Source organism: Oncorhynchus nerka, linkage group LG4 (assembly GCF_034236695.1).
Source record: "Oncorhynchus nerka isolate Pitt River linkage group LG4, Oner_Uvic_2.0, whole genome shotgun sequence".
Classification (NCBI taxonomy): domain Eukaryota; kingdom Metazoa; phylum Chordata; class Actinopteri; order Salmoniformes; family Salmonidae; genus Oncorhynchus; species Oncorhynchus nerka.
The window spans coordinates 12,609,310-12,626,608 of NC_088399.1; the positions used below are offsets into that span (position 1 = coordinate 12,609,310).

The following is a 17,299-nucleotide window of genomic DNA, read 5'->3' on the forward strand; positions in this document are numbered from 1 at the left end:
GCAAGATCTCACCCCATGGGGTCAAAAATCCCAGAACCACACGGGGGGACCTAGTGAATGACCTGCAGAGAGCTGGGACCAAAGTAACAAAGCCTACTATCAGTAACACACTACGCCGCCAGGGACTCAAATCCTGCAGTGCCAGACGTGTCCCCCTGCTTAAGCCAGTACATGTCCAGGCCCGTCTGAAGTTTGCTAGCGAGCATTTGGATGATCCAGAAGAAGATTGGGAGAATGTCATATGGTCAGATGAAACCAAAAACTCAACTTGTCGTATTTGGAGGACAAAGAATGCTGAGTTGCATCCAAAGAACACCATACCTACTGTGAAGCATGGGGGTGGAAACATCATGCTTTGGGGCTGTTTTTCTGCAAAGGGACCGGGGCGACTGATCCGTGTAAAGGAAAGAATGAATGGGGCCATGTACCGTGAGATGTTGAGTGAAAACCTCCTTCCATCTGCAAGGGCATTGAAGATGAAACGTGGCTGGGTCTTTCAGCATGACAATGATCCCAAACACACCGCCCGGGCAACGAAGGAGTGGCTTCGTAAGAAGCATTTCAAGGTCCTGGAGTGGCCTAGCCAGTCTCCAGATCTCAACCCCATGAAAAATATTTGGAGGAGATCACTGCTCTAGAAGAGATCTGCATGGAGGAATGGGCCAAAATACCAGCAACAGTGTGTGAAAACCTTGTGAAGACCAACCTTGAGATAAACTTTTGTTATAAAATACTTATTTTCCACCATAATTTGCAAATCAATTCATAAAAATCCTACAATGTGATTATCTGGATTTTTTTTCTCATTTTGTCTGTCATAGTTGAAGTGTACCTATGATGAAAATTACAGGCCTCTCTCATCTTTTTAAGTGGGAGAACTTGCACAATTGGTGGCTGACTAAATACTTTTTTGCCCCACTGTAGTCACACCAATCATAATCCAAATGAGTGTGTAATGAACAGACTATTATTACATGTTGCCAAAAGCATTACCAGTGGGCTTCAATTAAAAGTCTTAAGTATATATATAATAATTAAAATCAGAGTTAAAGCCAGAAGAAAGACACATTCCATTAAAATAACCCAGTAGGGAGTCGTGGGTCCATCACCATCTAGTTACACTCATTATGAATACAGTTGTGTCATAGCTGAACGTGGTTCATTGTTCAGACTAGAGGCCAGTTTCACAGCCTGGAATGCTGTGATCTTCTATCTAAATTCAATATAAAACATCTTAATGTTTTCAGCTTCGGAGCGTGTCTGTGGGGAAAAAAGGGCTAGACGTCTGACCTTTGCACAATCCAGTCAAAACAAAAAAAGGGATTGGGATGTAACCCCACTAAATCTGACGTCCTAAACCCAAAGTCATTAGCGCTAAAAGAGCCCCTTCCCACAGGGACTCCTTACGGTACCTTCAGATGGATAAAACTCAGATGTGATACCTATCTACGAAGTCAGACCACTCATTACCATAAGACTAATCTTTAGTAGACTACTTTACTTCATACATGTATTACCACATCAAGTTAAACAGAGACCATCTCTTTATATGCTTTACTTTGAGTTACACACACACACACACACACACACTACTTACTTTAAGTTAAACAGTTTGGGACAGGCTGAATAGTAAATCGCAATAACAATATCTTGCTAATCCATGGGACAGAGAAGCAGTTCAACAGATCAGCTTCTTACCATTCGGGAGCACAGCTCAGAAAGGCACAATACATTTTACATTTACTACACCTACGGCTAGTTTGTCACACGGCCCAGGCATATTGGCTTTGGCTCTCGAATCACGTCTGCCACAATGCTAGAGGAGCTGGGATTACTGTTCACAAAATCCACACTTTGCATGTCTGGCTTTAAGCACAATCTTCCAACGGTCCTGAGCAGCGACAGCTAGATGTGGAGAAATCCCCCAGTGAGCTGTTAAGCCCCCCGGTGCTAATAGGCTGGGAGGACAATCCAAAGACTAAGTCTGAGAGAGAGCAAACGAAAGAGGGGGAAGTTTAACCAGAAGAGGACCACGGTCAGGTCAATGACACACTTCCTATTGACACACAAATGACCCTCTTCAATCTTCAAAAGGAATTAATACCAGTAATAGCATCTGCAGGACAGTATAGTGGCTTCCTGTCAAAAGGATATTCTAATCATGTGATTCTATACAGTACATTTATGCTATTTAAAAAGAGGTGCTTGATAATAAATAAATAAATAAATGTCATTCAGCAGATGCTGTTATCCAAAATGACAGTCATGCGAGCATACATTCTACGTATGGGTGGTCCCGGGAATCTAACCCACTATCCTTGCGTTGTAAGCAGTATGCTCTATCAACTGAGCTATAGTGGACCACACATTTGATCATTAGAGGTATTTTTTATTCAATAGCACCTCGTATCTAGGACCAAACGCATGCCATAGAGTCATAGTGATTTGAATTACGCATGGTGAGTCACTGACAGGACAGAACAGAGAAACAGTCGGGCGTGGAGAGAGAACAGAGAAACAGTCGGGCGTGGAGAGAGAACAGAGAAACAGTCGGGCGTGGAGAGAGAACAGAGAAACAGTCGGGCGTGGAGAGAGAACAGAGAAACAGTCGGGCGTGGAGAGAGAACAGAGAAACAGTCGGGCGTGGAGAGAGAACAGAGAAACAGTCGGGCGTGGAGAGAGAACAGAGAAACGGGCGTGGAGAGAGAACAGAGAAACAGTCGGGCGTGGAGACAGAACAGAGAAACAGTCGGGCGTGGAGACAGAACAGAGAAATAGTCGGCGTGGAGACAGAACAGAGAAATAGTCGGCGTGGAGACAGCTCTGCAAACCAGATCACAGGTGCCGTTATGAAAAAAAAAAAATCAATTTGGAGGGGATAGTTTATCATCTAATACCACAAATTGTCAAGGGAGTCAAACTATGTTCAAGATGATACTACAGACCATACGACAGAGGGAAGGGGGTGGGGGGTGGGGGGCTACTGAACATGCATTTCAAATGAGCGGGATGAAACAGAGGAAAGACTTCAAATGTGACATAAAGCAAGTATAATTTCAAGGGTAGCAGTGAACTGCATTTTGAGGACACAGTAAAACAGGAATATCTAAAGAGACATATTCTGGGAAAATGACATTTCACACACTGAATCAGTTAGTTCTGTTTCATTATAACAGACAGACAGCAGTTGCAGTAAGGTCAAACTAATTCATTGGATGGAGTCAGATTATAGAAAACCTAGTCAAGGTCAAAGGTTAAGCCAAAAGGTGTTTCCAACTATTCTTGGATTGCCAGATATCATCCTAAAGTAGACCACAACCATGTCCATGTGTTCTTTAGGTCAGTGTATCCAAAATAGTTGAAGACAATGAATGTTTAATCCATTGTTGGCTAGAAGGTAGTCCACTTTAAAATGTGGACTTGACCAAAAGACCAAAGGGTATATTTGTAACATTCTGTGGAATCTTTCCTCCTCCAACTCCTTACGTAATGTAATGGTCATTTGGTGTATCTAACGCTTGAAAGCAAAATTCTCATCCAAGAAGTAATCGTGTCTGCTACAACCGTTAAGAGATGTTTATTCTTCAAATAAGTGCAGAAAATCAGTAATGTGCCACTAATCTAAAATGAAAACGGACACCCTCGCCTGTGGTAATTATTCTGCCGGCTAAATGGGAATAAATACATTTTTCCTTTTACATGCAGTCGTTTGCAGGAAGTTCAATCCATTATTTATGTCAGAAAAGAGGAGACAGAGGGACCTGACCTAGTAAAATCCCAGCGTACACTTCAAAGCCAGCCAGAGTAACTGCCTATTGGCAGGCAGAAGGATACCAGTGCATTAGGAGATGAGAATGTGCTTTTTCTTGCCAAAAACAGCCAAGCACAACTTTATTAACAAATACAGGTAGAGGTCTAAGAGGAGGCAGGCTAGAATTCAATAATGCTTCCATCTCTGCTGACGCTCCAACAATGAGGGGCTTTTAAATAGAGGGCCATTTTCATCCTGTCAGAGCTCTGCATCACTGGCAGGGACGAGACAACACAGAGATTACGCTGTAGCTAAACTCTCAATGTCTGTCAAGTCATTCAGGGTGGAATATATGGAGGGCTTTGAAATGTAGAAAATGGCCACTGGATAGTACCAGCCCTGGCTCCTATGTGATATAAAAAACGAGCACTTGAGTCATTTACAGGGGATCGAATAAAGGAGAAGCTGGTTGTGCATTAGTGCCCTGGCTCGCTCTCCTCGCCTCCCCCTGTCCGCCAGCCTGGTGCCCGCGGTAGAGGATCATTCGTCTCCTGGTTAAAATACCTCTGTGTACACACACTCCTCCCCATCCAAATTGTGCCTATAATGGAACTATGAGCAGGAAGTCAGTCATTCAATGGAGGAGAGGGGGGGGAGGAGCTCCATTATCATTAGTGCTGCATGCACAGTCTCATTGTTTACTGTGGTCTTTAAGGACGGGGAGAGAAGGAGGCGGAGGCGAAAGAGAGGTTCAGCACTGCTCTTTGGGACAGCTCCTCTGTGACACTGTCTCAAAGTGGGAGGCTACAGCAGACTAGTGATAATCTATTGAGCTCTGCCTGAGGAGAGGAAAGGGGCGGGGGGCAATGGCACTGTTTTTCTTGGGCTGGCTGATTGGGCTGTGAAGATGACGCTGCAAAATTTCATTTGTATGTTGTAGAAATGTTATTGAATGCTAATTCAATACCTAGATAATGACAAGTTTTACTGCTGGCCAGGGGTTCTCTAGGAAAGGAGTGAAGTACCATTGGTAATTGAATATGCTTCTTTTAGAAACTGAACAGTACATGAATAGAGGATAGAGGATAAATATATGTGCAAGTGTGTGTGTGCGAGCGTTCCCATGTGGTGTGTGTGAGCGTTCCCATGTGGTGTGTGCGAGCGTTCCCATGTGGTGTGTTCGAGCGTTCCCATGTGGTGTGTGCGAGCGTTCCCATGTGGTGTGTGCGAGCGTTCCCATGTGGTGTGTGCGAGCGTTCCCATGTGGTGTGTGCGAGCGTTCCCATGTGGTGTGTGCGAGCGTTCCCATGTGGTGTGTGCGAGCGTTCCCATGTGGTGTGTGCGAGTGTTCCAATGTGGTGTGTGCGAGTGTTCCCATGTGGTGTGTGCGAGTGTTCCCATGTGGTGTGTGCAGCCCACTGTTGTAAAATTGGAGGCCCATAAAATAACAGGCTTATGCAACTTCCTCTGTAAGTACATGGAGAGCAACAACTGAAGCAAACAAAGAGATTTGAACTTGAAAGACAGTGTTTTTTTGTTTTTTTCTCTGTCACTTACACGCTTTCTTGACTGATCTGTAAGAAAATAGCTACATTTGCAGTTTTTGCCCTTTTCGATCGTCAAACATCAGAATATAAATTAACTACAGTGGTGATAGAAGACACATAACACCAAAAGACAACCCGGAGAGCCAACGCGTCAAATAAAAATAAATAAAAAGGGCATTCTTTATCAAATAAAATGCAAATGACCAGAAAAAGGAGCTGGGAAACAATTAGAGAGGACACAATGCCGGGCGTTGCATGAATAAGTGACTGCAGAGAATTTGGGAGTGAGTTGCCGTTTCGTTGGAAAGTTAAAAAAGCAATATTGATACTTGTGCCTCCATATTGTATATTATGATTTATGGACTTCATCTAGTTTGTCAGAAAGTTGCATAAGGGCTTGTTTATCTTGCCGTTATCTAAGCTGGGGTGCAATTTCTCATTAGCTTCTCATTGTCTGATCAAAGACGGTTACGGTCAGTGGAAAGATAAGGAGATGGTGGTCTCCATGGCCTGCTTTCATGTGGAGGGGGAAAAGCACAGTAACACACACTGGCCTTGTGAAATACATCAAATACCAACCATTCCTTTTAAGAGCTTCCCCAATTCTCCACGGACACTAATTGGCTTTAGTGAATGAGAGACGAGCCAAATGTCCTCCTTCAGACTGATTGAAATGAACTCGTTTGCTTTCAGTATAATATATCAAAGGGGGGGATCAGCAGCTCGTCCAAAATGAAAGGAAAACTTTGAGCAAAGCCGAGAGGAAACGCACATTTCTCTGAAAACGTTTGCCATTCTCACACATTTCTTCTTCTCCCTGCGATGTGATATAAGGGGAGAAGAGACGTGTGCAGGTAAGAAGTGGACTGGGAGAGTTTCAGCAGCAGTATGCCTCTACCAGGATCCTAATTCATTATGCAGTGTAGGGAGGTACGGTAAAGTACTTATTCTCCAGTTCAGAGCCCTTTTCCCAAATTGAACAGAGTGGGAGGCATTTGGCATGACAGACTGCAGCATGCTGTTCTCCACTAGTATATTACAGTACTGGTCCAGGCAGCATGCTGTTCTCCACTAGTATATTACAGTACTGGTCCAGGCAGCATGCTGTTCTCCACTAGTATATTACAGTACTGGTCCAGGCAGCATGCTGTTCTCCACTAGTATATTACAGTACTGGTCCAGGCAGCATGCTGTTCTCCACTAGTATATTACAGTACTGGTCCAGGCAGCATGCTGTTCTCCACTAGTATATTACAGTACTGGTCCAGACAGCATGCTGTTCTCCACTAGTATATTACAGTACTGGTCCAGGCAGCATGCTGTTCTCCACTAGTAGATTACAGTACTGGTCCAGGCAGCATGCTGTTCTCCACTAGTAGATTACAGTACTGGTCCAGGCAGCATGCTGTTCTCCACTAGTATATTACAGTACTGGTCCAGGCAGCATGCTGTTCTCCACTAGTATATTACAGTACTGGTCCAGGCAGCATCCTGTTCTCCACTAGTATATTACAGTACTGGTCCAGGCAGCACGCTTTTCTCCACTAGTATATTACAGTACTGGTCCAGGCAGCACGCTGTTCTCCACTAGTATATTACAGTACTGGTCCAGGCAGCACGCTGTTCTCCACTAGTATATTACAGTACTGGTCCAGGCAGCACGCTGTTCTCCACTAGTATATTACAGTACTGGTCCAGGCAGCACGCTGTTCTCCACTAGTATATTACAGTACTGGTCCAGGCAGCACCCTGATCTCCACTAGTATATTACAGTACTGGTCCAGGCAGCACGCTGTTCTCCACTAGTATATTACAGTACTGGTCCAGGCAGCACGCTGTTCTCCACTAGTATATTACAGTACTGGTCCAGGCAGCACGCTGTTCTCCACTAGTATATTACAGTACTGGTCCAGGCAGCACGCTGTTCTCCACTAGTATATTACAGTACTGGTCCAGGCAGCATCCTGTTCTCCACTAATATATTACAGTACTGGTCCAGGCAGCATCCTGATCTCCACTAGTATATTACAGTACTGGTCCAGGCAGCATCCTGATCTCCACTAATATATTACAGTACTGGTCCAGGCAGCACGCTGTTCTCCACTAATATATTACAGTACTGGTCCAGGCAGCACGCTGTTCTCCACTAGTATATTACAGTACTGGTCCAGGCAGCACGCTGTTCTCCACTAGTATATTACAGTACTGGTCCAGGCAGCACGCTGTTCTCCACTAGTATATTACAGTACTGGTCCAGGCAGCACGCTGTTCTCCACTAGTATATTACAGTACTGGTCCAGGCAGCACGCTGTTCTCCACTAGTATATTACAGTACTGGTCCAGGCAGCACGCTGTTCTCCACTAGTATATTACAGTACTGGTCCAGGCAGCACGCTGTTCTCCACTAGTATATTACAGTACTGGTCCAGGCAGCACGCTGTTCTCCACTAGTATATTACAGTACTGGTCCAGGCAGCATCCTGTTCTCCACTAGTATATTACAGTACTGGTCCAGACAGCATCCTGATCTCCACTAATATATTACAGTACTGGTCCAGGCAGCATGCTGTTCTCCACTAGTATATTACAGTACTGGTCCAGGCAGCATCCTGATCTCCACTAGTATATTACAGTACTGGTCCAGGCAGCATCCTGATCTCCACTAATATATTACAGTACTGGTCCAGGCAGCACGCTGTTCTCCACTAATATATTACAGTACTGGTCCAGGCAGCACCCTGATCTCCACTAGTATATTACAGTACTGGTCCAGGCAGCACGCTGTTCTCCACTAGTATATTACAGTACTGGTCCAGGCAGCACGCTGTTCTCCACTAGTATATTACAGTACTGGTCCAGGCAGCACGCTGTTCTCCACTAGTATATTACAGTACTGGTCCAGGCAGCACGCTGTTCTCCACTAGTATATTACAGTACTGGTCCAGGCAGCACGCTGTTCTCCACTAGTATATTACAGTACTGGTCCAGGCAGCACGCTGTTCTCCACTAGTATATTACAGTACTGGTCCAGGCAGCATCCTGTTCTCCACTAATATATTACAGTACTGGTCCAGGCAGCATCCTGATCTCCACTAGTATATTACAGTACTGGTCCAGGCAGCATCCTGATCTCCACTAATATATTACAGTACTGGTCCAGGCAGCACGCTGTTCTCCACTAGTATATTACAGTACTGGTCCAGGCAGCACGCTGTTCTCCACTAGTATATTACAGTACTGGTCCAGGCAGCACGCTGTTCTCCACTAGTATATTACAGTACTGGTCCAGGCAGCACGCTGTTCTCCACTAGTATATTACAGTACTGGTCCAGGCAGCACGCTGTTCTCCACTAGTATATTACAGTACTGGTCCAGGCAGCACGCTGTTCTCCACTAGTATATTACAGTACTGGTCCAGGCAGCACGCTGTTCTCCACTAGTATATTACAGTACTGGTCCAGGCAGCACGCTGTTCTCCACTAGTATATTACAGTACTGGTCCAGGCAGCATCCTGTTCTCCACTAGTATATTACAGTACTGGTCCAGACAGCATCCTGATCTCCACTAATATATTACAGTACTGGTCCAGGCAGCATGCTGTTCTCCACTAGTATATTACAGTACTGGTCCAGGCAGCATCCTGATCTCCACTAGTATATTACAGTACTGGTCCAGGCAGCATCCTGATCTCCACTAATATATTACAGTACTGGTCCAGGCAGCACGCTGTTCTCCACTAATATATTACAGTACTGGTCCAGGCAGCATCCTGATCTCCACTAGTATATTACAGTACTGGTCCAGGCAGCATCCTGATCTCCACTAATATATTACAGTACTGGTCCAGGCAGCATCCTGATCTCCACTAGTATATTACAGTACTGGTCCAGGCAGCATCCTGTTCTCCACTAGTATATTACAGTACTGGTCCAGGCAGCATCCTGTTCTCCACTAGTATATTACAGTACTGGTCCAGGCAGCATCCTGATCTCCACTAGTATATTACAGTACTGGTCCAGGCAGCATCCTGTTCTCCACTAGTATATTACAGTACTGGTCCAGGCAGCATCCTGTTCTCCACTAGTATATTACAGTACTGGTCCAGGCAGCATCCTGATCTCCACTAGTATATTACAGTACTGGTCCAGGCAGCATCCTGTTCTCCACTAGTATATTACAGTACTGGTCCAGGCAGCATGCTGTGTGATTACGCAGCCTGCTGTTGCGTAAAGCAGTGCTGGTACTGTTAATCCCTTTGGTTTTGAAATTGTCACATTCTGAAAATGCGGTTGTGTTCAGTCATCTTGGGTCTGTCTAAGGGGGTCAAAAGCCAAAGAGAGGAAGTCCCATAGGGCGGTGCACAATTGGCCCAGCATCGTCCAGGTTTGGCCGGGGTAGACCGTCATTGTAAATAAGAATTTGTTCTTAACTGACTTGCCTAGTTAAATAAAGGTTCAATAAGAATAAACTTTTTTTTTTTAAGTGTCTACTCATTCAGTGAGAAATGCAAAGAAAGGAACATCCACCCGCTTTGACTAAGCAATTGTGTATGAATGGGAAAAAGTGCCAGTTGTCACATTAAGAGTGAGAAAGAGAAATGAGGAGAGAGGACAGAGGAAAAAGAGGACAGAGGAAAAAGAGAAAGATAAGCCAGAAGACATAATAAACTGCTGGATATAAGTCATCATGGTAACACATTAACACAGGATGAGATGTGGGGAGGAGTGCCCGAGGGGATTGTAAAGCTTCAAAGCCATCCTACAGGCACAGATGGAGAAACTAGATAAAAACAAGAAAGCTAAACACATTCTAGTCAGCACCTTTGTTCCATCTAGATCTATGTGCTATTAAAAGGAGATGTCTCCCTCTTCACCTTCCCTGCTACACAACAGAGAGACACACCATTCCGAGACACACACACCATTCCCAAAGAGAGAGAGAAACACACCATTCCCCAAGACACACACACACACACACACACACACACAATTCCCCAGGAGAGAGAGACAGACACACACACAACCATTCCGAGACACACACACACACACCATTCCCCGAGAGACACAGACACACACGCCATTCCCAGAGAGAGACACAGACACACACGCCATTCCCAGAGAGAGACACACACACACACACGCGCCATTCCCAGAGAGAGACACACCATTCCCAGAGAGAGACACACACCATTCCCAGAGAGAGACACACACCATTCCCAGAGAGAGACACACAGAGAGAGACACACAGAGAGAGACACACACCATTCCCAGAGAGAGACACACACCATTCCCTGAGAGTCACACACACCATTCCCAGAGAGAGAGAGAGAGAGTGTGACTCTCTGGGAATGGTGTGTGTGTGTGTGTGTGTCTCGGGGAATGGTGTGCGTGTCTCGGGGAATGGTGTGTGTGTGTGTGTGTCTCGGGGAATGGTGTGTGTGTGTGTGTGTGTGTCTCGGGGAATGGTGTGTGTGTGTGTGTGTGTGTGTGTCTCGGGGAATGTGTGTGTGTGTGTGTGTGTGTGTGTCTCGGGGAATTGTGTGTGTGTGTGTGTGTGTGTCTCGGGGAATGGTGTGTGTGTGTGTGTGTGTCTCGGGGAATGGTGTGTGTGTGTGTGTCTCGGGGAATGGTGTGCGTGTGCGTGTGTCTCGGGGAATGGTGTGCGTGTGCGCGTGTCTCGGGGAATGGTGTGCGTGTGTGCGTGTCTCGGGGAATGGTGTGCGTGTGTGCGTGTCTCGGGGAATGGTGTGCGTGTCTCGGGGAATGGTGTGCGTGTCTCGGGGAATGGTGTGCGTGTCTCGGGGAATGGTGTGCGTGTCTCGGGGAATGGTGTGCGTGTCTCGGGGAATGGTGTGCGTGTCTCGGGGAATGGTGTGCGTGCGTGTCTCGGGGAATGGTGTGCGTGCGTGTCTCGGGGAATGGTGTGCGTGCGTGTCTCGGGGAATGGTGTGCGTGCGTGTCTCGGGAATGGTGTGCGTGCGTGTCTCGGGAATGGTGTGCGTGCGTGTCTCGGGGAATGGTGTGCGTGCGTGTCTCGGGAATGGTGTGCGTGCGTGTCTCGGGGAATGGTGTGCGTGCGTGTCTCGGGGAATGGTGTGCGTGCGTGTCTCGGGGAATGGTGTGCGTGCGTGTCTCGGGGAATGGTGTGCGTGCGTGTCTCGGGGAATGGTGTGCGTGCGTGTCTCGGGGAATGGTGTGCGTGCGTGTCTCTCGGGGAATGGTGTGCGTGCGTGTCTCTCGGGGAATGGTGTGCGTGCGTGTCTCTCGGGGAATGGTGTGCGTGCGTGTCTCAGAATGGTGTGCGTGCGTGTCTCAGAATGGTGTGCGTGCGTGTCTCTCAGAATGGTGTGCGTGCGTGTCTCTCAGAATGGTGTGCGTGCGTGTCTCTCAGAATGGTGTGCGTGCGTGTCTCTCAGAATGGTGTGCGTGCGTGTCTCTCAGAATGGTGTGCGTGTCTCTCAGAATGGTGTGCGTGTCTCTCAGAATGGTGTGCGTGTCTCTCAGAATGGTGTGCGTGTCTCTCAGAATGGTGTGCGTGTCTCTCAGAATGGTGTGCGTGTCTCTCAGAATGGTGTGCGTGTCTCTCAGAATGGTGTGCGTGTCTCTCAGGATGGTGTGCGTGTCTCTCAGAATGGTGTGCGTGTCTCTCAGAATGGTGTGCGTGTCTCTCAGAATGGTGTGCGTGTCTCTCAGAATGGTGTGCGTGTCTCTCAGAATGGTGTGCGTGTCTCTCTCTCTCGCTCTCTGGGAATGGTGTGGTTTGTCTCTACTCATTTAGGCCTATTCAAACCATATACCAAATGGAAGCCTCTTCTACTCAGAAAAAGTAATCATAGTATTAGCAGACGTTTGTTTTCCTGTTAAAGTGTAATCGAAAGGATTACAAATTAAATTGAAGAGAATAACCTCATATCTCCTGTGAAATGTAACACATCGAAAACAATTTACAATGATCCTAGCAAGGCGGAATTGCAGAAAACGAATCCTGTCATCGGTGTAGTTCCCCTGACCACAACCGGCCAGTCACTCCAATAGGATGAGCGCTACATCCACCAGACAGTCATAGATGTCTAGACGTTTTAATTAATGCACTGTATTTGAAACGAGAGCCATGTAGACACTGGGCTTATGAAAACAACATGACATGTGTTTGGTATTTTTGTTAAATGGCGTCATGACCAAATACCATTGACATGACATTGTCTGTTTTCTTGGCAGAAAGGCCTTATCCTGGGATGACGGACGTGGGTTTATTTGACATACTATCCCTCCACACAGCCCAACATCTGCTTATTGCCCGGCCATGTGCTCCAGACCGGTCTTACAGCATGTAACGCCGCTAACCTGAACACAGATGTTCCTGTTCTTAAAAAAAAAAAAAATCCCTTGCCATATTGAGACATTGTACGAGTAAACTGTTGCTTGGAAGAGTGACAAGGCTTTAGAAACGTTCTATCCAGCACAATGAGAATATAGCAGGCCTGGATAACACATTGTGTGACATGACACACAAATATTGTTTCACGTTAGAAATGTCAAGTGAAATGCATGAGCTGGCGTACACCCAAAACAGATAGTAGAGGTGTGAAGAGTAAACTGTAGGCTATACAAATAAGAGTCACACTCTATACACAAGTTCCCCAGTCATTTATTGGGTTTTTCGGCATCCCATTGCCTTCTTCGGACATAAGAAAATGTCTCCATAAGTATTTCAGATTGTTTTATTTTCAAATTAGGCATGAATACACATGGCCGGGCAAAAACTAATGGAAAAAGAGGACCAAAGACGCCCCCATTCTCATCGACGGGGCTGTAGTGGAGCAGGTTGAGAGCTTCAAGTTCCTTGGTGTCCACATTATCAAAAAACTATCGTGGTCCAAGCACACCAAGACAGTCATGAAGAGAGCACGGCAAAACCTATTCCCCAATCAGACTGAAAAGATATGGCATGGGTCCTCATCCTCAAAAGGTTCTATAGCTGCACCATCGAGAGCTGGTTGCATCACTGCCTGGTATGGCAACTGCTCGGCTTCCGACCGCAAGACACTACAGAGGGTAGTGCGTACGGGCCAGTACATCACTGGGGCCAAGCTTCCTGCCACCCGGGACCTCTTTACAAGGCGGTGTCAGAGGAAGGCCCTAAAATTTTCAAAGACTCCAGCCACCCCAGTCATAGACTGTTCTCTCTGCTACCGCACAGCAAGCGGTACTGGAGTGCCAAGTCTAGTTCCAAGAGGCTTCTAAACAGCTTCTACCCCCAAGCCATAAGACTCCTGAACATCTAATCCAATGGCTACCTAGACTATTTGCATTGTCCCCCCCCCCCACACACTTTTACACCGCTGCTACTCTCTGTTGTTATCATCTGTGCATAGTCACTTTAATAACTCTACCTACATGTACATATGACCTAAATTACCTCGACTAACCGGTGCCTCCACACATTGACTCTGTCCCGCTACCCCCCTGTATATAGTCTCGCTATTGTTATTTTACTGTTACTCTTTAATTACTTGTTACTTTTATTTCTTATCAATATTTTTTATTTTAAATTGCATTGTTGGTTAGGGCTCGTAAGTAAGCATTTCACTGTAAGGTCTACTACACCTGTTGTATTAGGTGCATGTGACTAATTCAATTTGATTTGAATGATGTATCTGCCGATACAGGGGAACGATACAGGGGAACACTTCAGGGATCGGTTGAAGCTGTCAGCAGAATCGGTTTATAGAACATACATCCAGAGAAGAAGAAGAATAGCATCTGACGACAAGGTTCAAATGTCAGATTTATACCTGGGCCTAAATATGCAAATGGCCAAGGCTAATGATCTCTGTAACAGTTCAATTCTGCCAGCCGAATCCAAGCCGCGAGCCATTCATTTTCCGCCAACTGCAATGTCAGCTCACTCACCACTTTATAACACTGAGCCCATTTCCCCCCTACCCTCGTTCCAATCATCTGTCCAGATTAAAAAGCCGTGTTCATTTAAATCAATATCCATACATTTCGTGGATGTTCAAAACAGCCTTTTTAAGGGCAGTATATTTTTTAAGGGCAATTTTGTTTTGAACCCATTCCAAATGTTGATGAGTCAGATGGCACAGTATGGGACCATCACTCCTACCTGAAGTCTGGAAAAAGTCTGAAAAAGAGAGAATATCTCGACAAAATGTCAAAACCTAATGTTATGAAGATTTTTGGTGAACAGGACAAATTTTATTCAAATATTCAAACTATTTGAGGAGGAGACCAACATGCTTTTCACATTCTGTGTGACCTTCCAATGCTATGCCGTCTCTGATCAAGCCTCATCAATTTTCTGCTACAATTGGCTAATGAGGGTCATTATGGAATCCCTGGAAACACTGAGAAATGACTTTTTTTAAAGGAAAAGGTAAACAAATGAAAAGCCCCTGCTAACACAGACGGTGACCATGGATGAGCTAGTGATGGCCTGAGCTTTCAAGTTGTAAGAAAATGGCTCGTTAAATGGGGAAACTACATAAGCACCCAAATCAATGACGTGTCGAACCCAAGGCCTGTATTATCACTATGAACTAATAGAGGAGAATATATGCCAATGTTTATTCATTGAAGGGAGATGACACAAAGGACAAAATGGCAGCTCTGGCTGAGATCCAATCCAGGGACTCTAGTCGACTGTCTTTTTAATCTTGTTTAAGACATCACCTGACATTTGTTCTTGCCGTTATTGTGTATCCTTGTTATAAGGGAAACAGTCTGGGATTACCACAGGCACACACACACACACACACACACGGGGTGCATCTGTCTGTGCATGTCAAGGTTATCCACAGTCGATTGTTACCCTTGGGAATCTGGCCACTCTACACCCTCTCAGTAGGCAATTCCATTACCACACTGCACAGTATGGAGATCATCACTCATAGTGCCAAAAATGCCCTCGCAAAACAGTAGGACTCCTTGAAACCAGAGAGAACTGGCTCCAAAATTAAAGTGTTCAGGTAACAATACAGTCAAGGTGAGTTAATAATAGTTCATGCAAAACAAAATGTAATGAATAAACTGTACAAAGAGACATTCCTGATGCAACATGGAAGTCCTTCCCTTTACCTTGCTTATTTACATACTGTATACAGTTCCTGCCTGCACATTGTAGTAGCCACACAGAGCACACTGTAATGATCATTAGTTGCTAACCATGCAACTATGACAATCAAAATGTATCTCATGATAGGTTTAAGGTAAGAGCCTGATATTTAGCTAGGTAGAGAAGCCAGAGACCAAGTCACACAACCTTGTAGAGCTTAGAGGAACATCGAGAGGATTTCAGAGTGGGTTATTTCTATTACAGTAGAGGTCAATCACACATTTTGCCCAGAGAATAGAATAACACTGCAAATACACGTTAGTAATATCAAACGGCTCGACCGCAAACGTTAGCCCCCAAAACCTAATTAGCATCAAAATGAGCTAGCTGAAAGCAACCAGCTAATCACTGTAAATAGATGCAGAACGGGCGGACGGAGTAGCAGGGACATGCTGGTTTAGGAAAGGGCCTTGCTAGTGCTGCAACAAAACATGTACTGCGAGAATTTTTAGGACATCATTCATTTTTCATAGGAAGTCTGTAAAGAAGTTTAAGTCCGCATTCCATTAGATCAGGATTCCTCAGGCCACCACTACCAACCCCTGACGAATACCTAGTGGGCAAAAGTGGTTGAAAATGTCATTACAACCACTTTTTCCCACTGGGTAGGTGGGTACAAACGTCTTCAACAGACTTGAAGGTGATTAGGTTAAAATCCTTCACATTACACTGCAAAACTGAGTAATAGCCAGCAAAAACTGAAGTATACTAATTATTTCTCTGTTGTACCCTAGCCTGAGAGACTATGTGAGAAAGACTGGACAGACCGTTATTTCAGGAGGACAGACCGTTATTTCAAGTGGACAGACCGTTATTTCAAGTGGACAGACCGTTATTTCAGGAGGCCAGACCGTTATTTCAGGAGGCCAGACCGTTATTTCAGGAGGACAGACCGTTATTTCAGGAGGACAGACCGTTATTTCAAGTGGACAGACCGTTATTTCAAGTGGACAGACCGTTATTTCAAGTGGACAGACTGTTATTTCAGGAGGACAGACCGTTATTTCAGGAGGACAGACCGTTATTTCAGGAGGACAGACCGTTATTTCAGGAGGACAGACCGTTATTTCAGGAGGACAGACCGTTATTTCTGGAGGACAGACCGTTATTTCTGGAGGACAGACCGTTATTTCAAGTGGACAGACCAATATTTCAAGTGGACAGACCAATATTTCAAGTGGACAGACCAATATTTCAAGTGGACAGACCAATATTTCAAGTGGACAGACCAATATTTCAAGTTGCCATTGTGCGACTAATAAATAGGAAGCAGCAAATGGAGGAGACATTACATTACTAAAAATCACCCCAGGAATTCATCTGCATGCAGAGTTAACCCAATTCACCAGTACAGTACAGCTAAAGCAGAAACTGTGGCACAGACAAGAACTTGGTTATGTACAACAAGGAGGCCAACAGACAGGAAGCATGTCAAAGCTGATAACCCAGTATGTTCTCATAGATATCAGATGTGCTCATGTGTTGCTAACCTTAGCCATGCAATCAGATCTGTCTGTGTGTATCAGTAGGCCCAATGTGATTAGAGAATGAGACTTGACAAGATACTGCAGACCAGGGTAATATCATATCATCTGCCAATGCCAGCAACAGAATACAAAAGACACACAATGAGTGACTGATTCATCCTCCCAGCTGTCCACATTGAACAGGGCTAACTAGCTGTGATTAGCATAGATGGCTTCCAGGGGCTGCCACCGCTGGTCTCTGCTGGGCTAACTCCTCAGTCAAGAGGTGGCTGACATGGCTCTTTTCTCTCCATTGGCAGCCGTTCAGAGAGGTACTACTGGCTAATTGAAAGAAGTGATTAAGTGGCTGCTTTAAACTGGCCCGCATACTGATCACTCT

At 45.4% G+C, this 17,299-nt stretch overlaps 1 protein-coding gene across 1 annotated transcript in view; it reads right to left on the bottom strand.

Moving 5' to 3' along the window:
- Positions 1–17,299, bottom strand: part of nrg1 (neuregulin 1) — a 175,191-nt gene that overhangs the window by 46,684 nt on the left and 111,208 nt on the right.